Source organism: Nipponia nippon, unplaced genomic scaffold (assembly GCF_047370975.1).
Source record: "Nipponia nippon isolate SJK-2023a ecotype South Korea unplaced genomic scaffold, ASM4737097v1 scaffold_44, whole genome shotgun sequence".
In the NCBI taxonomy this organism is placed as follows: Eukaryota; Metazoa; Chordata; class Aves; order Pelecaniformes; family Threskiornithidae; genus Nipponia; species Nipponia nippon.
The window spans coordinates 30137-54698 of NW_028262363.1; positions in this window are offsets into that span (position 1 = coordinate 30137).

The following is a 24562-nucleotide window of genomic DNA, read 5'->3' on the forward strand; positions in this document are numbered from 1 at the left end:
TGCTGCTCTTCCAGTATCCAGGCAACTGCATTCACTGCCCCACAGACTCTGTTGCTGTCTCTTTCTCTACTCTCCCAAAGTCCAATAATAGCTGCCTGGGCTGCTGAGCCGGAGCCAGCTCACCAATTCCGAACGTCCAGGGATTCCTCCCACACCAAAGGTGCCAAAAAACAAAAGCTCTTGCTGCTCTTCCAGTATCCAGGCAACCGCATTCACTGCCCCACAAACGCTGGGGCTGTCTCTTTCTCTACTCTCCCAAAGTCCAATACTAGCTGCCTGGGCTGCTGAGCCGGCTCTAGTTCTACCAGGAGCGAACGTCCAGGGATTCCTCCCACACCAAAGGTGCCGGCACCAAAAGCTCTTGCTGCTCTTCCAGTATCCAGGCAACCGCATTCACTGCCCCACAAACGCTGGGGCTGTCTCTTTCTGGACTCTCCCAAAGTCCAATACTAGCTGCCTGGGCTGCTGAGCCGGAGCCAGCTCACCAATTCCGAACGTCTAGGGATTCCTCCCACACCAAAGGTGCCAAAAACAAAAACTCTTGCTGCTCTTCCAGTATCCAGGCAACCGCATTCACTGCCCCACAAACGCTGGGGCTGTCTCTTTCTGGACTCTCCCAAAGTCCAATACTAGCTGCCTGGGCTGCTGAGCCGGAGCCAGCTCAGCAATTCTGAACGTCCAGGGATTCCTCCCACACCAAAGGTGCCCAAACCAAAAGCTCTTGCTGCTCTTCCAGTATCCAGGCAACCGCATTCACTGCCCCACAAACGCTGGGGCTGTCTCTTTCTGGACTCTCCCAAAGTCCAATACTAGCTGCCTGGGCTGCTGAGCCGGCTCTAGTTCTACCAGGAGCGAACGTCCAGGGATTCCTCCCACACCAAAGGTGCCCAAACCAAAAGCTCTTGCTGCTCTTCCAGTATCCAGGCAACCGCATTCACTGCCCCACAAACGCTGGGGCTGTCTCTTTCTGGACTCTCCCAAAGTCCAATACTATCTGCCTGGGCTGCTGAGCCGGAGCCAGCTCAGCAATTCCGAACGTCTAGGGATTCCTCCCACACCAAAGGTGCCAAAAACAAAAACTCTTGCTGCTCTTCCAGTATCCAGGCAACCGCATTCACTGCCCCACAAACGCTGGGGCTGTCTCTTTCTGTACTCTCCCAAAGTCCAATACTAGCTGCCTGGGCTGCTGAGCCGGAGCCAGCTCAGCAATTCCGAACGTCCAGGGATTCCTCCCACACCAAAGGTGCCGGCACCAAAAGCTCTTGCTGCTCTTCCAGTATCCAGGCAACCGCATTCACTGCCCCACAAACGCTGGGGCTGTCTCTTTCTCTACTCTCCCAAAGTCCAATACTAGCTGCCTGGGCTGCTGAGCCGGCTCTAGCTTCTACCAAGAGCGAACGTCCAAGGATTCCTCCCACACCAAAGGTGCCCAAACCAAAAGCTCTTGCTGCTCTTCCAGTATCCAGGCAACCGCATTCACTGCCCCACAAACGCTGGGGCTGTCTCTTTCTCTACTCTCCCAAAGTCCAATACTAGCTGCCTGGGCTGCTGAGCCGGAGCCCGCTCAGCAATTCCGAACATCCAGGGATTCCTCCCACACCAAAGGTGCCAAAAAACAAAAGCTCTTGCTGCTCTTCCAGTATCCAGGCAACCGCATTCACTGCCCCACAAACGCTCGCACTGTCTCTTTCTGTACTCTCCCAAAGTCCAATACTAGCTGCCTGGGCTGCTGGTCCGGAGCCAGCTCAGCAATTCCGAACGTGCAGGGATTCCTCCCACACCAAAGGTGCCGGCACCAAAAGCTCTTGCTGCTCTTCCAGTATCCAGGCAAACGAATTCACTGCCCCACAGACGCTGGGGCTGTCTCTTTCTCTACTCTCCCAAAGTCCAATACTAGCTGCCTGGGCTGCTGAGCCGGAGCCAGCTCAGCAATTGCGAACGTCCAGGGATTCCTCCCACACCAAAGGTGCCGGCACCAAAAGCTCTTGCTGCTCTTCCAGTATCCAGGCAACTGCATTCACTGCCCCACAAACGCTGGGGCTGTCTCTTTCTGGACTCTCCCAAAGTCCAATACTAGCTGCCTGGGCTGCTGAGCCGGAGCCAGCTCAGCAATTCTGAACGTCCAGGGATTCCTCCCACACCAAAGGTGCCGGCACCAAAAGCTCTTGCTGCTCTTCCAGTATCCAGGCAACCGCATTCACTGCCCCACAAACGCTGGGGCTGTCTCTTTCTGGACTCTCCCAAAGTCCAATATTATCTGATGTGCGCTGGTCTGGAGCCAACTAGCAATAGCGAACGTCCAGGGATTCCTCCCACACCAAAGGTGCCAAAAACAAAAGCTCTTGCTACTCTTCCAGTATCCAGGCAAACGAATTCACTGTCCCACAAACGCTGGGGCTGTCTCTTTCTGTACTCTCCCAAAGTCCAATACTAGCTGCCTGGGCTGCTGGTCCGGAGCCAGCTCACCAATTCCGAACGTCCAGGGATTCCTCCCACACCAAAGGTGCCGGCACCAAAAGCTCTTGCTGCTCTTCCAGTATCCAGGCAACCGCATTCACTGCCCCACAAACGCTGGGGCTGTCTCTTTCTGTACTCTCCCAAAGTCCAATACTAGCTGCCTGGGCTGCTGAGCCGGAGCCCGCTCAGCAATTCCGAACATCCAGGGATTCCTCCCACACCAAAGGTGCCGGCACCAAAAGCTCTTGCTGCTCTTCCAGTATCCAGGCAACCGCATTCACTGCCCCACAAACGCTGGGGCTGTCTCTTTCTGTACTCTCCCAAAGTCCAATACTAGCTGCCTGGGCTGCTGAGCCGGAGCCAGCTCACCAATTCCGAACGTCCAGGGATTCCTCCCACACCAAAGGTGCCGGCACCAAAAGCTCTTGCTGCTCTTCCAGTATCCAGGCAACTGCATTCACTGCCCCACAAACGCTGGGGCTGTCTCTTTCTGGACTCTCCCAAAGTCCAATACTAGCTGCCTGGGCTGCTGAGCCGGCTCTAGCTTCTACCAAGAGCGAACGTCCAGGGATTCCTCCCACACCAAAGGTGCCGGCACCAAAAGCTCTTGCTGCTCTTCCAGTATCCAGGCAACCGCATTCACTGCCCCACAAACGCTGGGGCTGTCTCTTTCTCTACTCTCCCAAAGTCCAATACTAGCTGCCTGGGCTGCTGAGCCGGAGCCCGCTCAGCAATTCCGAACATCCAGGGATTCCTCCCACACCAAAGGTGCCAAAAAACAAAAGCTCTTGCTGCTCTTCCAGTATACAGGCAACCGCATTCACTGCCCCACAAACGCTGGGGCTGTCTCTTTCTGGACTCTCCCAAAGTCCAATACTAGCTGCCTGGGCTGCTGGTCCAGAGCCAGCTCAGCAATTCCGAACGTGCAGGGATTCCTCCCACACCAAAGGTGCCGGGACCAAAAGCTCTTGCTGTTCTTCCAGTATCCAGGCAACCGCATTCACTGCCCCACAAACGCTGGGGCTGTCTCTTTCTGTACTCTCCCAAAGTCCAATACTAGCTGCCTGGGCTGCTGGTCCGGAGCCCGCTCAGCAATTCCGAACGTCCAGGGATTCCTCCCACACCAAAGGTGCCGGCACCAAAAGCTCTTGCTGCTCTTCCAGTATCCAGGCAAACGAATTCACTGCCCCACAAACGCTGGGGCTGTCTCTTTCTGTACTCTCCCAAAGTCCAATACTAGCTGCCTGGGCTGCTGAGCCGGAGCCAGCTCACCAATTCCGAACGTCCAGGGATTCCTCCCACACCAAAGGTGCTGGCACCAAAAGCTCTTGCTGCTCTTCCAGTATCCAGGCAACCGCATTCACTGCCCCACAAACGCTGGGGCTGTCTCTTTCTGGACTCTCCCAAAGTCCAATATTATCTGATGTGCGCTGGTCTGGAGCCAACTAGCAATAGCGAACGTCCAGGGATTCCTCCCACACCAAAGGTGCCCAAACCAAAAGCTCTTGCTGCTCTTCCAGTATCCAGGCAACCGCATTCACTGCCCCACAAACGCTGGGGCTGTCTCTTTCTCTACTCTCCCAAAGTCCAATACTAGCTGCCTGGGCTGCTGAGCCGGCTCTAGCTTCTACCAAGAGTGAACGTCCAGGGATTCCTCCCACACCAAAGGTGCCGGCACCAAAAGCTCTTGCTGCTCTTCCAGTATCCAGGCAACCGCATTCACTGCCCCACAAACGCTGGGGCTGTCTCTTTCTGGACTCTCCCAAAGTCCAATACTAGCTGCCTGGGCTGCTGAGCCGGAGCCCGCTCAGCAATTCCGAACATCCAGGGATTCCTCCCACACCAAAGGTGCCAAAAAACAAAAGCTCTTGCTGCTCTTCCAGTATCCAGGCAACCGCATTCACTGCCCCACAAACGCTGGGGCTGTCTCTTTCTGGACTCTCCCAAAGTCCAATACTATCTGCCTGGGCTGCTGGTCCAGAGCCAGCTCAGCAATTCCGAACGTGCAGGGATTCCTCCCACACCAAAGGTGCCGGGACCAAAAGCTCTTGCTGTTCTTCCAGTATCCAGGCAACCGCATTCACTGCCCCACAAACGCTGGGGCTGTCTCTTTCTGTACTCTCCCAAAGTCCAATACTAGCTGCCTGGGCTGCTGGTCCGGAGCCCGCTCAGCAATTCCGAACGTCCAGGGATTCCTCCCACACCAAAGGTGCCGGCACCAAAAGCTCTTGCTGCTCTTCCAGTATCCAGGCAAACGAATTCACTGCCCCACAAACGCTGGGGCTGTCTCTTTCTCTACTCTCCCAAAGTCCAATACTAGCTGCCTGGGCTGCTGAGCCGGAGCCAGCTCACCAATTCCGAACGTCCAGGGATTCCTCCCACACCAAAGGTGCTGGCACCAAAAGCTCTTGCTGCTCTTCCAGTATCCAGGCAACCGCATTCACTGCCCCACAAACGCTGGGGCTGTCTCTTTCTGGACTCTCCCAAAGTCCAATATTATCTGATGTGCGCTGGTCTGGAGCCAACTAGCAATAGCGAACGTCCAGGGATTCCTCCCACACCAAAGGTGCCCAAACCAAAAGCTCTTGCTGCTCTTCCAGTATCCAGGCAACCGCATTCACTGCCCCACAAACGCTGGGGCTGTCTCTTTCTCTACTCTCCCAAAGTCCAATACTAGCTGCCTGGGCTGCTGAGCCGGCTCTAGCTTCTACCAAGAGCGAACGTCCAGGGATTCCTCCCACACCAAAGGTGCCGGCACCAAAAGCTCTTGCTGCTCTTCCAGTATCCAGGCAACCGCATTCACTGCCCCACAAACGCTGGGGCTCTCTCTTTCTGGACTCTCCCAAAGTCCAATACTAGCTGCCTGGGCTGCTGAGCCGGAGCCAGCTCACCAATTCCGAACGTCCAGGGATTCCTCCCACACCAAAGGTGCCGGGACCAAAAGCTCTAGCTGCTCTTCCAGTATCCAGGCAACCGCATTCACTGCCCCACAAACGCTGGGGCTGTCTCTTTCTCTACTCTCCCAAAGTCCAATACTACCTGCCTGGGCTGCTGAGCCGGAGCCAGCTCAGCAATTGCGAACGTCCAGGGATTCCTCCCACACCAAAGGTGCCGGCACCAAAACCTCTGGCTGCTCTTCCAGTATCCAGGCAACCGCATTCACTGCCCCACAAACGCTGGGGCTGTCTCTTTCTGTACTCTCCCAAAGTCCAATACTAGCTGCCTGGGCTGCTGGTCCGGAGCCCGCTCAGCAATTCCGAACGTGCAGGGATTCCTCCCACACCAAAGGTGCCGGCACCAAAAGCTCTTGCTGCTCTTCCAGTATCCAGGCAAACGAATTCACTGCCCCACAGACGCTGGGGCTGTCTCTTTCTCTACTCTCCCAAAGTCCAATACTAGCTGCCTGGGCTGCTGAGCCGGAGCCAGCTCAGCAATTCTGAACGTCCAGGGATTCCTCCCACACCAAAGGTGCCGGCACCAAAAGCTCTTGCTGCTCTTCCAGTATCCAGGCAACCGCATTCACTGCCCCACAAACGCTGGGGCTGTCTCTTTCTATACTCTCCCAACGTCCAATATTATCTGATGTGCGCTGGTCTGGAGCCAACTAGCAATAGCGAACGTCCAGGGATTCCTCCCACACCAAAGGTGCCAAAAACAAAAGCTCTTGCTACTCTTCCAGTATCCAGGCAAACGAATTCACTGTCCCACAAACGCTGGGGCTGTCTCTTTCTGGACTCTCCCAAAGTCCAATACTAGCTGCCTGGGCTGCTGAGGCGGCTCTAGCTTCTACCAAGAGTGAACGTCCAGGGATTCCTCCCACATCAAAGGTGCCGGGACCAAAAGCTCTTGCTGCTCTTCCAGTATCCAGGCAACTGCATTCACTGCCCCACAAACGCTGGGGCTGTCTCTTTCTGTACTCTCCCAAAGTCCAATACTAGCTGCCTGGGCTCCTGGTCCAGAGCCAGCTCAGCAATTCCGAACGTCCAGGGATTCCTCCCACACCAAAGGTGCCGGCACCAAAAGCTCTTGCTGCTCTTCCAGTATCCAGGCAACCGCATTCACTGCCCCACAAACGCTGGGGCTGTCTCTTTCTCTACTCTCCCAAAGTCCAATACTATCTGCTGTGCGCTGGTCCAGAGCCGACTAGCAAGAGCGAACGTCCAGGGATTCCTCCCACACCAAAGGTGCCCAAACCAAAAGCTCTTGCTGCTCTTCCAGTATCCAGGCAACTGCATTCACTGCCCCACAGACGCTGGGGCTGTCTCTTTCTCTACTCTCCCAAAGTCTAATACTAACTGCCTGGGCTGCTGAAAAGGAGCCAGCTCAGCAATTCCGAACGTCCAGGGATTCCTCCCACACCAAAGGTGCCGGCACCAAAAGCTCTTGCTGCTCTTCCAGTCCTAGTCCCAGACTTGGTCGACTGTTTATGGCTAAGGATTATTCTGGTCTAGCAGCACTGCAAGGGGGGTTCACAGTCAGGAAAACATTGCTGAATTTTAACTATACCAACTCCTTGGTTCCTTTAACACTTACAAAGCATTTCCAAAGGATTTACTACAATATTGCTATCATGACACACACACGCGCGCGCGCTAAGCCTAGTCATGGCTCACAAACTTGGCAAAATCCTCACACTAAGCATATATAAAGGTACCTAGTACAAACTCCCCTCCAGTTCCATGAAATGCTTGCATCAAACAATTATCTCAACAGGCAAAAGTTGACTTTCGAGGCGCGAAAGGCGGAGGAGATCGGTCCTGATCCCGTCGTCCGGCCTCCGTATGCAGACGGCGTGGCTCCGAGATGCGTCCCCGCTTGTACAGAGATGGTGGCGGGGCCCACTGCGGTCCTGGAGAGCTCGAATGGTCTCGCTCTGTTCCACTGTGTATAGGGTTGAGAGATGATTGAACTGAAGCATTGGTAAATATTCATCCCATCGCCAAAATCCAGGTCAGTAATTGCTGTGGTTCTCCAAAAAAACCAAAAACCAACCCTGCTCATGGAAAAACTAAAGTTCCCCAACTAGAGTTTTTCCATCTTCATGTCTAAATGTCTGAAAAAGCAAAAATTTAAACTCCACACAGACCCTGCAAAGAAACAAAAATCCACCACACATTCACGATAGGTTAGATGCATTCAAAACATCCTGCTCATTCAACTACTGCACAAACCGCACCTCGGTCTCACCCAATCCCTTCTGCCGCCTGCCCGCCACATCGCACCATCACCCTGCAAGTTGCCGTGCGCCCCAGGAACGGTGTTCCCGGGGGCCTCGAAAAATTGCCCTGCCTGCAAAAACCCCGGCCGAAGCCTGACCTCCGCCCAAACATTGGCGACGAATGTCGCCTCGCAGAGCGACCGGGACCAGGGAAAAAAAAACCCAGCCGAGGGAGAAAAAAAAAAAATCCCCCAGCTGGGGTTTTTTTATTCTAATTTTATTTGCATGGAAAAATTACTCTCAACATGAAATATAACCTGCAGTAAAATACTTCACACATACAAGGTTAGGCACGTTCACAAACTAAGCGCTCCTTTGACCGTCGCTTGCTCAAAACACAACCGTTACACCGCCCGCCTGCCACTATGGCTCCTCACCCAGCTTCTAGAGCCATGCCTGGAATGGCCTCACCATGCGTCTCTAAACAACGTGACAGATCCATACCATTCCCGAGTTGCAGCTTCCTTTTCAGCAAGCTAAGGAAGACGCTTCACTACATACCCCGATCCCACTCCTTCATCGCTTGGATTTGTAACCTCTGGTGAGACTTGCCTGAGGCTTTTCTCCAGGGATCCAAATAGCACTGGGGCACCTGCAAAACACAATTAAAAGGGACTGTAGAACACACTTGACAATACCTACTACCCATCCAAAAAAAAAAAAAAAAACAACCCCCACACCACCCCATACCCAGATGGCCTGCACCCAAACAGGCCACCCGATTTAAACCAGGGAAATCAAGTGGCCTGGATGCTGACTGAACCCCAGGTAACCCTGACAAGCACCTCCCACATGGCTCTGCTCATCCCCATAACACATTATTAAATAAGCACAACCTACTGACAGGTTGTCAGTCCGAGATGACTATACATCTGCCTCCAAAGTCTAGATATAGTAACACATTAACCATAGACTCTTACCGCTATTCCACCTAACCCCTGACTCCACACCCCCCAGGCAGGGTGGCTCCAGGCCACACGCACATACATACGCTCCACAGAACACTACAAACAACATGCCTCAAAGACGAGAGACACCTCTAGGCAAGAAGAATGACACCTGGACAGAAGATACCATTAGGCAAGACGACCTGCGAGACCGTGACAGCAATGTGAAGAGGCTCTACGGTAGCCCTGGAGACACAGTGGAAGACCACAGCCCCCAACAAGAAATTACTCTGAAAACTGAGAGGACGTAGGCACAACAAGCCCGGCTTCAAGACCTAAGAACATAAGAATGTAAGCAAGAAAGCCCAGTCCACAAAAACGGATGGCAAGAGAGCAGAGCTGCTGACACAGGCAAGAACCATACCTCAAAAAGACGACCTCCCAGAAACCTCTGAGATGCCAGACCGATCCACGCCACAAGCTTGTAATGTCAGAAAAGAAGCACCCGATTGGCACTATACCCATAAGTACAGGCATTGCAGATGCTAGGGATGACACCCAAATCACAACACAAGACGCATGGCACCCTCCTCAGGTGCAAAGACAACATCAAGACTTCATAAAAACCAGAAAAGAAGCACCTTATTGGCGCTAAGCCCAGTCCGCAAAAATGGACCGTAACAGAGCAGAGCTGCTGACGCAGCCGAGAATGACGGCGCAAAAAAGGACGGCCCGGAAACCTCCCAGGCGCCAGACGGATCCACGCTGCACGCTAGTAACGCCAGAAAAGAAGCGCCGGATTGGCGCTAAGTCGACGGGTACAGGCATTTGAGACGCTAGGGATGACGCCGAGTCACAAAACCCGAGGTGCGTGCCACCCTCCTCGGGCGCAAAGGCAACATCGAGACCCGACAAAGTCCTAAGACACAGAAGACGCACCACACAAAGCGCGCAACAGCAGACACAGCCTGGAACCGCCCTGCCCGGCGCACGCTGCCATCCTGCCGAAGACTAACCCGCTCCCTTTACCTGCCCAGAGGGCACCGTTCCCAGACAGCCCTCTCCCCTGCGCTACGCTTAAAAACCCCACCCCGCAACGGCCAACCTCGCACCCTCCCTCGCCCGACCCCTCTCCGGCACCGGAGCCTCAACGTAGCTTGCACGTGGCTGCGAGTCCGAATCCGTTCTCAACACAAAGGACCACATTTAGCCCGCTGGATTCATCCTGCGGTCGCCTAGTTCCTCTTCCCCGTCTGCAAAACCAAGCCAACCAATGCCATCAGTCAGCATCGCCTCGGTCAACCACCTTTTGCACGACATCCGCCACCTCAGGCAAGCCGTGGCAGGCCACTCACCCGCTCATCGCCGATTCCAGAGTCGGACACCACGGCTGTCGTCGCTTCCGGCACCTGGGATACCGAAAGACACAGCGTTACCTTTGCGCTTGCAAGAAGTCACCCGCCCCTCACTCCCTACCACCCAGCTCACCTCAAACGCTCCTCCGCTTCCAAAGGCGGCCCCCACAGAACCCGCAAAACCAAGGACAAACACTGCAACTCGGTGGCCGTACAACACCTGGCTATTAGACACCCACCCGGCCTGCTACCGCCTCACCTTCTGGGAGCGATCGTCAACACGCAACGCTGAGCATCCCAATAGCACCTGCAAGAACCCAAGCAAAAAGGCACACGCTGAGATATTGCCCAAAACCACAGCCTGCCCGCACCGATCCCCATCTCCCTCTCCTTTACCTTGAACAGCTTGTCTGCCCGTCCCCCGTCAATCTGGGTTGGCGCTTTGAGGCTTATGCGCCACCCGTAAGACCCAAACAACAGGGATTGCTTCTTAGAAGCGGACCTGCCGCACACAGCGCCTGAAAAATAACCGCTCCTTCAGCCCACCGATCCCCGCTCACCTTGCCCGAGTCAGCTCCGGGGCCCGTATCCCACATGGCTCCTCGCTTGGAACCTTCACATTAAAAAAAAAAAAAAAAAACCACACACCACACACACACCCCACAAGTCAGAAACACAATAAAGTAGTCAAAGAACCACCAGTCACGCCTTCCCTCTGACCCCTCAGCTACTCCGTCGAACCTGACTGTACAACCTTTGCCTCAACAGCCTAGGCATACCAACACACCTCACAGACTCTCAGCGCTACGCCACCTACCCCCTGACTCTACACCCCCGGGCAGGGCGGCTCCAGGCCACACGCACGCACACCCCGACGCTCCACAGCGCGCTACAAACAACGTGCCTCAAAGACGAGAGAGTACTCTCGGCAAGAGGAACGACACCCGGACGGAAGATGCCGTCCGGCAAGACGGCCTGCGGGACCGTGACGGCGATGCGACGAGGTTCTACGGGAGCCCCGGAGAGAGAGCGGAACGTGACGGCCCCCGACAAGAAGTTACTCTGAAAGCCAATTAGACATAGGCACAACAATGCCGCCTTCAAGACCTAAGAACGTAAGGGCGCAGACGAGAAAGCCCAGTCCGCAAAAATGGACCGGAACAGAGCAGAGCTGCTGACGCAGCCGAGAATGACGGCGCAAAAAAGGACGGCCCGGAAACCTCCCAGGCGCCAGACGGATCCACGCTGCACGCTAGTAACGCCAGAAAAGAAGCGCCGGATTGGCGCTAAGTCGACGGGTACAGGCATTTGAGACGCTAGGGATGACGCCGAGTCACAAAACCCGAGGTGCGTGCCACCCTCCTCGGGCGCAAAGGCAACAACATCGAGACCCGACAAAGTCCTAAGACACAGAAGACGCACCACACAAAGCGCGCAACAGCAGACACAGCCTGGAACCGCCCTGCCCGGCGCACGCTGCCGTCCTGCCGAAGACTAACCCGCTCCCTTTACCTGCCCAGAGGGCACCGTTCCCAGACAGCCCTCTCCCCTGCGCTACGCTTAAAAACCCGACCCCACAACGGCCAACCTCGCACCCTCCCTCGCCCGACCCCTCTCCGGCACCGGAGCCTCAACGTAGCTTGCACGTGGCTGCGAGTCCGAATCCGTTCTCAACACAAAGGACCACATTTAGCCCGCTGGATTCATCCTGCGGTCGCCTAGTTCCTCTTCCCCGTCTGCAAAACCAAGCCAACCAATGCCATCAGTCAGCATCGCCTCGGTCAACCACCTTTTGCACGACATCCGCCACCTCAGGCAAGCCGTGGCAGGCCACTCACCCGCTCATCGCCGATTCCAGAGTCGGACACCACGGCTGTCGTCGCTTCCGGCACCTGGGATACCGAAAGACACAGCGTTACCTTTGCGCTTGCAAGAAGTCACCCGCCCCTCACTCCCTACCACCCAGCTCACCTCAAACGCTCCTCCGCTTCCAAAGGCGGCCCCCACAGAACCCGCAAAACCAAGGACAAACACTGCAACTCGGTGGCCGTACAACACCTGGCTATTAGACACCCACCCGGCCTGCTACCGCCTCACCTTCTGGGAGCGATCGTCAACATGCAACGCTGAGCATCCCAATAGCACCTGCAAGAACCCAAGCAAAAAGGCACACGCTGAGATATTGCCCAAAACCACAGCCTGCCCGCACCGATCCCCATCTCCCTCTCCTTTACCTTGAACAGCTTGTCTGCCCGTCCCCCGTCAATCTGGGTTGGCGCTTTGAGGCTTATGCGCCACCCGTAAGACCCAAACAACAGGGATTGCTTCTTAGAAGCGGACCTGCCGCACACAGCGCCTGAAAAATAACCGCTCCTTCAGCCCACCGATCCCCGCTCACCTTGCCCGAGTCAGCTCCGGGGCCCGTATCCCACATGGCTCCTCGCTTGGAACCTTCACATTAAAAAAAAAAAAAAAAAAAAAAAACACACACCACACACACACCCCACAAGTCAGAAACACAATAAAGTAGTCAAAGAACCACCAGTCACGCCTTCCCTCTGACCCCTCAGCTACTCCGTCGAACCTGACTGTACAACCTTTGCCTCAACAGCCTAGGCATACCAACACACCTCACAGACTCTCAGCGCTACGCCACCTACCCCCTGACTCTACACCCCCGGGCAGGGCGGCTCCAGGCCACACGCACGCACACCCCGACGCTCCACAGCGCGCTACAAACAACGTGCCTCAAAGACGAGAGAGTACTCTCGGCAAGAGGAACGACACCCGGACGGAAGATGCCGTCCGGCAAGACGGCCTGCGGGACCGTGACGGCGATGCGACGAGGTTCTACGGGAGCCCCGGAGAGAGAGCGGAACGTGACGGCCCCCGACAAGAAGTTACTCTGAAAGCCAATTAGACATAGGCACAACAATGCCGCCTTCAAGACCTAAGAACGTAAGGGCGCAGGCGAGAAAGCCCAGTCCGCAAAAATGGACCGGAACAGAGCAGAGCTGCTGACGCAGCCGAGAATGACGGCGCAAAAAAGGACGGCCCGGAAACCTCCCAGGCGCCAGACGGATCCACGCTGCACGCTAGTAACGCCAGAAAAGAAGCGCCGGATTGGCGCTAAGTCGACGGGTACAGGCATTTGAGACGCTAGGGATGACGCCGAGTCACAAAACCCGAGGTGCGTGCCACCCTCCTCGGGCGCAAAGGCAACAACATCGAGACCCGACAAAGTCCTAAGACACAGAAGACGCACCACACAAAGCGCGCAACAGCAGACACAGCCTGGAACCGCCCTGCCCGGCGCACGCTGCCGTCCTGCCGAAGACTAACCCGCTCCCTTTACCTGCCCAGAGGGCACCGTTCCCAGACAGCCCTCTCCCCTGCGCTACGCTTAAAAACCCCACCCCGCAACGGCCAACCTCGCACCCTCCCTCGCCCGACCCCTCTCCGGCACCGGAGCCTCAACGTAGCTTGCACGTGGCTGCGAGTCCGAATCCGTTCTCAACACAAAGGACCACATTTAGCCCGCTGGATTCATCCTGCGGTCGCCTAGTTCCTCTTCCCCGTCTGCAAAACCAAGCCAACCAATGCCATCAGTCAGCATCGCCTCGGTCAACCACCTTTTGCACGACATCCGCCACCTCAGGCAAGCCGTGGCAGGCCACTCACCCGCTCATTGCCGATTCCAGAGTCGGACACCACGGCTGTCGTCGCTTCCGGCACCTGGGATACCGAAAGACACAGCGTTACCTTTGCGCTTGCAAGAAGTCACCCGCCCCTCACTCCCTACCACCCAGCTCACCTCAAACGCTCCTCCGCTTCCAAAGGCGGCCCCCACAGAACCCGCAAAACCAAGGACAAACACTGCAACTCGGTGGCCGTACAACACCTGGCTATTAGACACCCACCCGGCCTGCTACCGCCTCACCTTCTGGGAGCGATCGTCAACACGCAACGCTGAGCATCCCAATAGCACCTGCAAGAACCCAAGCAAAAAGGCACACGCTGAGATATTGCCCAAAACCACAGCCTGCCCGCACCGATCCCCATCTCCCTCTCCTTTACCTTGAACAGCTTGTCTGCCCGTCCCCCGTCAATCTGGGTTGGCGCTTTGAGGCTTATGCGCCACCCGTAAGACCCAAACAACAGGGATTGCTTCTTAGAAGCGGACCTGCCGCACACAGCGCCTGAAAAATAACCGCTCCTTCAGCCCACCGATCCCCGCTCACCTTGCCCGAGTCAGCTCCGGGGCCCGTATCCCACATGGCTCCTCGCTTGGAACCTTCACATTAAAAAAAAAAAAAAAAAAAAAAAAACACACACCACACACACACCCCACAAGTCAGAAACACAATAAAGTAGTCAAAGAACCACCAGTCACGCCTTCCCTCTGACCCCTCAGCTACTCCGTCGAACCTGACTGTACAACCTTTGCCTCAACAGCCTAGGCATACCAACACACCTCACAGACTCTCAGCGCTACGCCACCTACCCCCTGACTCTACACCCCCCGGGCAGGGCGGCTCCAGGCCACACGCACGCACACCCCGACGCTCCACAGCGCGCTACAAACAACGTGCCTCAAAGACGAGAGAGTACTCTCGGCAAGAGGAACGACACCCGGACGGAAGATGCCGTCCGGCAAGACGGCCTGCGGGACCGTGACGGCGATGCGACGAGGTTCTACGGGAGCCCCGGAGAGAGAGCGGAACGTGACGGCCCCCGACAAGAAGTTACTCTGAAAGCCAATTAGACATAGGCACAACAATGCCGCCTTCAAGACCTAAGAACGTAAGGGCGCAGGCGAGAAAGCCCAGTCCGCAAAAATGGACCGGAACAGAGCAGAGCTGCTGACGCAGCCGAGAATGACGGCGCAAAAAAGGACGGCCCGGAAACCTCCCAGGCGCCAGACGGATCCACGCTGCGCGCTAGTAACGCCAGAAAAGAAGCGCCGGATTGGCGCTAAGTCGACGGGTACAGGCATTTGAGACGCTAGGGATGACGCCGAGTCACAAAACCCGAGGTGCGTGCCACCCTCCTCGGGCGCAAAGGCAACATCGAGACCCGACAAAGTCCTAAGACACAGAAGACGCACCACACAAAGCGCGCAACAGCAGACACAGCCTGGAACCGCCCTGCCCGGCGCACGCTGCCATCCTGCCGAAGACTAACCCGCTCCCTTTACCTGCCCAGAGGGCACCGTTCCCAGACAGCCCTCTCCCCTGCGCTACGCTTAAAAACCCCACCCCGCAACGGCCAACCTCGCACCCTCCCTCGCCCGACCCCTCTCCGGCACCGGAGCCTCAACGTAGCTTGCACGTGGCTGCGAGTCCGAATCCGTTCTCAACACAAAGGACCACATTTAGCCCGCTGGATTCATCCTGCGGTCACCTAGTTCCTCTTCCCCGTCTGCAAAACCAAGCCAACCAATGCCATCAGTCAGCATCGCCTCGGTCAACCACCTTTTGCACGACATCCGCCACCTCAGGCAAGCCGTGGCAGGCCACTCACCCGCTCATCGCCGATTCCAGAGTCGGACACCACGGCTGTCGTCGCTTCCGGCACCTGGGATACCGAAAGACACAGCGTTACCTTTGCGCTTGCAAGAAGTCACCCGCCCCTCACTCCCTACCACCCAGCTCACCTCAAACGCTCCTCCGCTTCCAAAGGCGGCCCCCACAGAACCCGCAAAACCAAGGACAAACACTGCAACTCGGTGGCCGTACAACACCTGGCTATTAGACACCCACCCGGCCTGCTACCGCCTCACCTTCTGGGAGCGATCGTCAACACGCAACGCTGAGCATCCCAATAGCACCTGCAAGAACCCAAGCAAAAAGGCACACGCTGAGATATTGCCCAAAACCACAGCCTGCCCGCACCGATCCCCATCTCCCTCTCCTTTACCTTGAACAGCTTGTCTGCCCGTCCCCCGTCAATCTGGGTTGGCGCTTTGAGGCTTATGCGCCACCCGTAAGACCCAAACAACAGGGATTGCTTCTTAGAAGCGGACCTGCCGCACACAGCGCCTGAAAAATAACCGCTCCTTCAGCCCACCGATCCCCGCTCACCTTGCCCGAGTCAGCTCCGGGGCCCGTATCCCACATGGCTCCTCGCTTGGAACCTTCACATTAAAAAAAAAAAAAAAAAAAAACACACACCACACACACACCCCACAAGTCAGAAACACAATAAAGTAGTCAAAGAACCACCAGTCACGCCTTCCCTCTGACCCCTCAGCTACTCCGTCGAACCTGACTGTACAACCTTTGCCTCAACAGCCTAGGCATACCAACACACCTCACAGACTCTCAGCGCTACGCCACCTACCCCCTGACTCTACACCCCCCGGGCAGGGCGGCTCCAGGCCACACGCACGCACACCCCGACGCTCCACAGCGCGCTACAAACAACGTGCCTCAAAGACGAGAGAGTACTCTCGGCAAGAGGAACGACACCCGGACGGAAGATGCCGTCCGGCAAGACGGCCTGCGGGACCGTGACGGCGATGCGACGAGGTTCTACGGGAGCCCCGGAGAGAGAGCGGAACGTGACGGCCCCCGACAAGAAGTTACTCTGAAAGCCAATTAGACATAGGCACAACAATGCCGCCTTCAAGACCTAAGAACGTAAGGGCGCAGGCGAGAAAGCCCAGTCCGCAAAAATGGACCGGAACAGAGCAGAGCTGCTGACGCAGCCGAGAATGACGGCGCAAAAAAGGACGGCCCGGAAACCTCCCAGGCGCCAGACGGATCCACGCTGCACGCTAGTAACGCCAGAAAAGAAGCGCCGGATTGGCGCTAAGTCGACGGGTACAGGCATTTGAGACGCTAGGGATGACGCCGAGTCACAAAACCCGAGGTGCGTGCCACCCTCCTTGGGCGCAAAGGCAACAACATCGAGACCCGACAAAGTCCTAAGACACAGAAGACGCACCACACAAAGCGCGCAACAGCAGACACAGCCTGGAACCGCCCTGCCCGGCGCACGCTGCCATCCTGCCGAAGACTAACCCGCTCCCTTTACCTGCCCAGAGGGCACCGTTCCCAGACAGCCCTCTCCCCTGCGCTACGCTTAAAAACCCCACCCCGCAACGGCCAACCTCGCACCCTCCCTCGCCCGACCCCTCTCCGGCACCGGAGCCTCAACGTAGCTTGCACGTGGCTGCGAGTCCGAATCCGTTCTCAACACAAAGGACCACATTTAGCCCGCTGGATTCATCCTGCGGTCGCCTAGTTCCTCTTCCCCGTCTGCAAAACCAAGCCAACCAATGCCATCAGTCAGCATCGCCTCGGTCAACCACCTTTTGCACGACATCCGCCACCTCAGGCAAGCCGTGGCAGGCCACTCACCCGCTCATCGCCGATTCCAGAGTCGGACACCACGGCTGTCGTCGCTTCCGGCACCTGGGATACCGAAAGACACAGCGTTACCTTTGCGCTTGCAAGAAGTCACCCGCCCCTCACTCCCTACCACCCAGCTCACCTCAAACGCTCCTCCGCTTCCAAAGGCGGCCCCCACAGAACCCGCAAAACCAAGGACAAACACTGCAACTCGGTGGCCGTACAACACCTGGCTATTAGACACCCACCCGGCCTGCTACCGCCTCACCTTCTGGGAGCGATCGTCAACACGCAACGCTGAGCATCCCAATAGCACCTGCAAGAACCCAAGCAAAAAGGCACACGCTGAGATATTGCCCAAAACCACAGCCTGCCCGCACCGATCCCCATCTCCCTCTCCTTTACCTTGAACAGCTTGTCTGCCCGTCCCCCGTCAATCTGGGTTGGCGCTTTGAGGCTTATGCGCCACCCGTAAGACCCAAACAACAGGGATTGCTTCTTAGAAGCGGACCTGCCGCACACAGCGCCTGAAAAATAACCGCTCCTTCAGCCCACCGATCCCCGCTCACCTTGCCCGAGTCAGCTCCGGGGCCCGTATCCCACATGGCTCCTCGCTTGGAACCTTCACATTAAAAAAAAAAACACACACCACACACACACCCCACAAGTCAGAAACACAATAAAGTAGTCAAAGAACCACCAGTCACGCCTTCCCTCTGACCCCTCAGCTACTCCGTCGAACCTGACCGTACAACCTTTGCCTCAACAGCCTAGGCATACCAACACACCTCACAGACTCTCAGCGCTACGCCACCTACCCCCGACTCTACACCCCCCGGGCAGGGCGGCTCCAGGCCACACGCACGCACACCCCGACGCTCCACAGCGCGCTACAAACAACGTGCCTCAAAGACGAGAGAGTACTCTCGGCAAGAGGAACGACACCCGGACGGAAGATGCCGTCCGGCAAGACGGCCTGCGGGACCGTGACGGCGATGCGACGAGGTTCTACGGGAGCCCCGGAGAGAGAGCGGAACGTGACGGCCCCCGACAAGAAGTTACTCTGAAAGCCAATTAGACATAGGCACAACAATGCCGCCTTCAAGACCTAAGAACGTAAGGGCGCAGGCGAGAAAGCCCAGTCCGCAAAAATGGACCGGAACAGAGCAGAGCTGCTGACGCAGCCGAGAATGACGGCGCAAAAAAGGACGGCCCGGAAACCTCCCAGGCGCCAGACGGATCCACGCTGCACGCTAGTAACGCCAGAAAAGAAGCGCCGGATTGGCGCTAAGTCGACGGGTACAGGCATTTGAGACGCTAGGGATGACGCCGAGTCACAAAACCCGAGGTGCGTGCCACCCTCCTCGGGCGCAAAGGCAACAACATCGAGACCCGACAAAGTCCTAAGACACAGAAGACGCACCACACAAAGCGCGCAACAGCAGACACAGCCTGGAACCGCCCTGCCCGGCGCACGCTGCCATCCTGCCGAAGACTAACCCGCTCCCTTTACCTGCCCAGAGGGCACCGTTCCCAGACAGCCCTCTCCCCTGCGCTACGCTTAAAAACCCCACCCCGCAACGGCCAACCTCGCACCCTCCCTCGCCCGACCCCTCTCCGGCACCGGAGCCTCAACGTAGCTTGCACGTGGCTGCGAGTCCGAATCCGTTCTCAACACAAAGGACCACATTTAGCCCGCTGGATTCATCCTGCGGTCGCCTAGTTCCTCTTCCCCGTCTGCAAAACCAAGCCAACCAATGCCATCAGTCAGCATCGCCTCGGTCAACCACCTTTTGCACGACATCCGCCACCTCAGGCAAGCCGTGGCAGGCCACTCACCCGCTCATCGCCGATTCCAGAGTCGGACACCACGGCTGTCGTCGCTTCCGGCACCTGGGATACCGAAAGACACAGCGTTACCTTTGCGCTTGCAAGAAGTCACCCGCCCCTCACTCCCTACCACCCAGCTCACCTCAAACGCTCCTCCGCTTCCAAAGGCGGCCCCCACAGAACCCGCAAAACCAAGGACAAACACTGCAACTCGGTGGCCGTACAACACCTGGCTATTAGACACCCACCCGGCCTGCTACCGCCTCACCTTCTGGGAGCGATCGTCAACACGCAACGCTGAGCATCCCAATAGCACCTGCAAGAACCCAAGCAAAAAGGCACACGCTGAGATATTGCCCAAAACCACAGCCTGCCCGCACCGATCCCCATCTCCCTCTCCTTTACCTTGAACAGCTTGTCTGCCCGTCCCCCGTCAATCTGGGTTGGCGCTTTGAGGCTTATGCGCCACCCGTAAGACCCAAACAACAGGGATTGCTTCTTAGAAGCGGACCTGCCGCACACAGCGCCTGAAAAATAACCGCTCCTTCAGCCCACCGATCCCCGCTCACCTTGCCCGAGTCAGCTCCGGGGCCCGTATCCCACATGGCTCCTCGCTTGGAACCTTCACATTAAAAAAAAAAAAAAAAAAAACACACCACACACACACCCCACAAGTCAGAAACACAATAAAGTAGTCAAAGAACCACCAGTCACGCCTTCCCTCTGACCCCTCAGCTACTCCGTCGAACCTGACTGTACAACCTTTGCCTCAACAGCCTAGGCATACCAACACACCTCACAGACTCTCAGCGCTACGCCACCTACCCCCTGACTCTACACCCCCCGGGCAGGGCGGCTCCAGGCCACACGCACGCACACCCCGACGCTCCACAGCGCGCTACAAACAACGTGCCTCAAAGACGAGAGAGTACTCTCGGCAAGAGGAACGACACCCGGACGGAAGATGCCGTCCGGCAAGACGGCCTGCGGGACCGTGACGGCGATGCGACGAGGTTCTACGGGAGCCCCGGAGAGAGAGCGGAACGTGACGGCCCCCGACAAGAAGTTACTCTGAAAGCCAATTAGACATAGGCACAACAATGCCGCCTTCAAGACCTAAGAACGTAAGGGCGCAGGCGAGAAAGCCCAGTCCGCAAAAATGGACCGGAACAGAGCAGAGCTGCTGACGCAGCCGAGAATGACGGCGCAAAAAAGGACGGCCCGGAAACCTCCCAGGCGCCAGACGGATCCACGCTGCACGCTAGTAACGCCAGAAAAGAAGCGCCGGATTGGCGCTAAGTCGACGGGTACAGGCATTTGAGACGCTAGGGATGACGCCGAGTCACAAAACCCGAGGTGCGTGCCACCCTCCTCGGGCGCAAAGGCAACAACATCGAGACCCGACAAAGTCCTAAGACACAGAAGACGCACCACACAAAGCGCGCAACAGCAGACACAGCCTGGAACCGCCCTGCCCGGCGCACGCTGCCATCCTGCCGAAGACTAACCCGCTCCCTTTACCTGCCCAGAGGGCACCGTTCCCAGACAGCCCTCTCCCCTGCGCTACGCTTAAAAACCCCACCCCGCAACGGCCAACCTCGCACCCTCCCTCGCCCGACCCCTCTCCGGCACCGGAGCCTCAACGTAGCTTGCACGTGGCTGCGAGTCCGAATCCGTTCTCAACACAAAGGACCACATTTAGCCCGCTGGATTCATCCTGCGGTCGCCTAGTTCCTCTTCCCCGTCTGCAAAACCAAGCCAACCAATGCCATCAGTCAGCATCGCCTCGGTCAACCACCTTTTGCACGACATCCGCCACCTCAGGCAAGCCGTGGCAGGCCACTCACCCGCTCATCGCCGATTCCAGAGTCAGACACCACGGCTGTCGTCGCTTCCGGCACCTGGGATACCGAAAGACACAGCGTTACCTTTGCGCTTGCAAGAAGTCACCCGCCCCTCACTCCCTACCACCCAGCTCACCTCAAACGCTCCTCCGCTTCCAAAGGCGGCCCCCACAGAACCCGCAAAACCAAGGACAAACACTGCAACTCGGTGGCCGTACAACACCTGGCTATTAGACACCCACCCGGCCTGCTACCGCCTCACCTTCTGGGAGCGATCGTCAACATGCAACGCTGAGCATCCCAATAGCACCTGCAAGAACCCAAGCAAAAAGGCACACGCTGAGATATTGCCCAAAACCACAGCCTGCCCGCACCGATCCCCATCTCCCTCTCCTTTACCTTGAACAGCTTGTCTGCCCGTCCCCCGTCAATCTGGGTTGGCGCTTTGAGGCTTATGCGCCACCCGTAAGACCCAAACAACAGGGATTGCTTCTTAGAAGCGGACCTGCCGCACACAGCGCCTGAAAAATAACCGCTCCTTCAGCCCACCGATCCCCGCTCACCTTGCCCGAGTCAGCTCCGGGGCCCGTATCCCACATGGCTCCTCGCTTGGAACCTTCACATTAAAAAAAAAAAAAAAAAAAAAAACACACACCACACACACCCCACAAGTCAGAAACACAATAAAGTAGTCAAAGAACCACCAGTCACGCCTTCCCTCTGACCCCTCAGCTACTCCGTCGAACCTGACCGTACAACCTTTGCCTCAACAGCCTAGGCATACCAACACACCTCACAGACTCTCAGCGCTACGCCACCTACCCCCTGACTCTACACCCCCCGGGCAGGGCGGCTCCAGGCCACACGCACGCACACCCCGACGCTCCACAGCGCGCTACAAACAACGTGCCTCAAAGACGAGAGAGTACTCTCGGCAAGAGGAACGACACCCGGACGGAAGATGCCGTCCGGCAAGACGGCCTGCGGGACCGTGACGGCGATGCGACGAGGTTCTACAGGAGCCCCGGAGAGAGAGCGGAACGTGACGGCCCCCGACAAGAAGTTACTCTGAAAGCCAATTAGACATAGGCACAACAATGCCGCCTTCAAGACCTAAGAACGTAAGGGCGCAGGCGAGAAAGCCCAGTCCGCAAAAATGGACCGGAACAGAGCAGAGCTGCTGACGCAGCCGAGAATGACGGCGCAAAAAGGACGGCCCGGAAACCTCCCAGGCGCCAGACGGATCCACGCTGCACGCTAGTAACGCCAGAAAAGAAGCGCCGGATTGGCGCTAAGTCGACGGGTACAGGCATTTGAGACGCTAGGGATGACGCCGAGTCACAAAACCCGAGGTGCGTGCCACCCTCCTCGGGCGCAAAGGCAACAACATCGAGACCCGACAAAGTCCTAAGACACAGAAGACGCACCACACAAAGCGCGCAACAGCAGACACAGCCTGGAACCGCCCTGCCCGGCGCACGCTGCCATCCTGCCGAAGACTAACCCGCTCCCTTTACCTGCCCAGAGGGCACCGTTCCCAGACAGCCCTCTCCCCTGCGCTACGCTTAAAAACCCCACCCCGCAACGGCCAACCTCGCACCCTCCCTCGCCCGACCCCTCTCCGGCACCGGAGCCTCAACGTAGCTTGCACGTGGCTGCGAGTCCGAATCCGTTCTCAACACAAAGGACCACATTTAGCCCGCTGGATTCATCCTGCGGTCGCCTAGTTCCTCTTCCCCGTCTGCAAAACCAAGCCAACCAATGCCATCAGTCAGCATCGCCTCGGTCAACCACCTTTTGCACGACATCCGCCACCTCAGGCAAGCCGTGGCAGGCCACTCACCCGCTCATCGCCGATTCCAGAGTCGGACACCACGGCTGTCGTCGCTTCCGGCACCTGGGATACCGAAAGACACAGCGTTACCTTTGCGCTTGCAAGAAGTCACCCGCCCCTCACTCCCTACCACCCAGCTCACCTCAAACGCTCCTCCGCTTCCAAAGGCGGCCCCCACAGAACCCGCAAAACCAAGGACAAACACTGCAACTCGGTGGCCGTACAACACCTGGCTATTAGACACCCACCCGGCCTGCTACCGCCTCACCTTCTGGGAGCGATCGTCAACATGCAACGCTGAGCATCCCAATAGCACCTGCAAGAACCCAAGCAAAAAGGCACACGCTGAGATATTGCCCAAAACCACAGCCTGCCCGCACCGATCCCCATCTCCCTCTCCTTTACCTTGAACAGCTTGTCTGCCCGTCCCCCGTCAATCTGGGTTGGCGCTTTGAGGCTTATGCGCCACCCGTAAGACCCAAACAACAGGGATTGCTTCTTAGAAGCGGACCTGCCGCACACAGCGCCTGAAAAATAACCGCTCCTTCAGCCCACCGATCCCCGCTCACCTTGCCCGAGTCAGCTCCGGGGCCCGTATCCCACATGGCTCCTCGCTTGGAACCTTCACATTAAAAAAAAAAAAAAAAAACCACACACCACACACACACCCCACAAGTCAGCAACACAATAAAGTAGTCAAAGAACCACCAGTCACGCCTTCCCTCTGACCCCTCAGCTACTCCGTCGAACCTGACTGTACAACCTTTGCCTCAACAGCCTAGGCATACCAACACACCTCACAGACTCTCAGCGCTACGCCACCTACCCCCTGACTCTACACCCCCCGGGCAGGGCGGCTCCAGGCCACACGCACGCACACCCCGACGCTCCACAGCGCGCTACAAACAACGTGCCTCAAAGACGAGAGAGTACTCTCGGCAAGAGGAACGACACCCGGACGGAAGATGCCGTCCGGCAAGACGGCCTGCGGGACCGTGACGGCGATGCGACGAGGTTCTACGGGAGCCCCGGAGAGAGAGCGGAACGTGACGGCCCCCGACAAGAAGTTACTCTGAAAGCCAATTAGACATAGGCACAACAATGCCGCCTTCAAGACCTAAGAACGTAAGGGCGCAGGCGAGAAAGCCCAGTCCGCAAAAATGGACCGGAACAGAGCAGAGCTGCTGATGCAGTCGGGAATGATGCTGCAAAAAAAAAAAAAAAAAAAGGGCCACATGGAAACCTCCCAGACGCCAGGCCTATCCACACCCCACTCTTGAAGCACCAGTAGATCACCTGATCATCACTATCCTGATGGTTACAGGCATTCGAGATGCTAGGTATGACACCCAAATCGAGACACCTGGAGTGCATGCTGCCCTCCTTGGGCACAAAGGCAACATCGAGACCTGGGGAACATCTAGAGACACAGAAGACAGACCACATAAACTATGCAACAGACACAGCCTGGAACCACCCTGCCCGGCACATGCTGGCATCGTGCTGCTTTGTTTACCTGCTCAGAGGGCACTATTCCCAGACAGCCCTCTCCCCTGTGCTACATTTACAGAGCTCTTTGTGCAATGGCCAACCTCGCACCCTCCCTCCCCCGACCCCTCTCCGGCACCAGAGCCTCAACTTAGGTTGCAGACGGCCATGACTCCAAATCCATCCTGGACAAGGAGAATCCAGTGAGCCGAGTGTGGTTTATCTTGTGGTCACAAGGTTCCGCTCCGCCATCTACAAAACACCACCAATGCTGTCAGTCAGCATCACATCGCT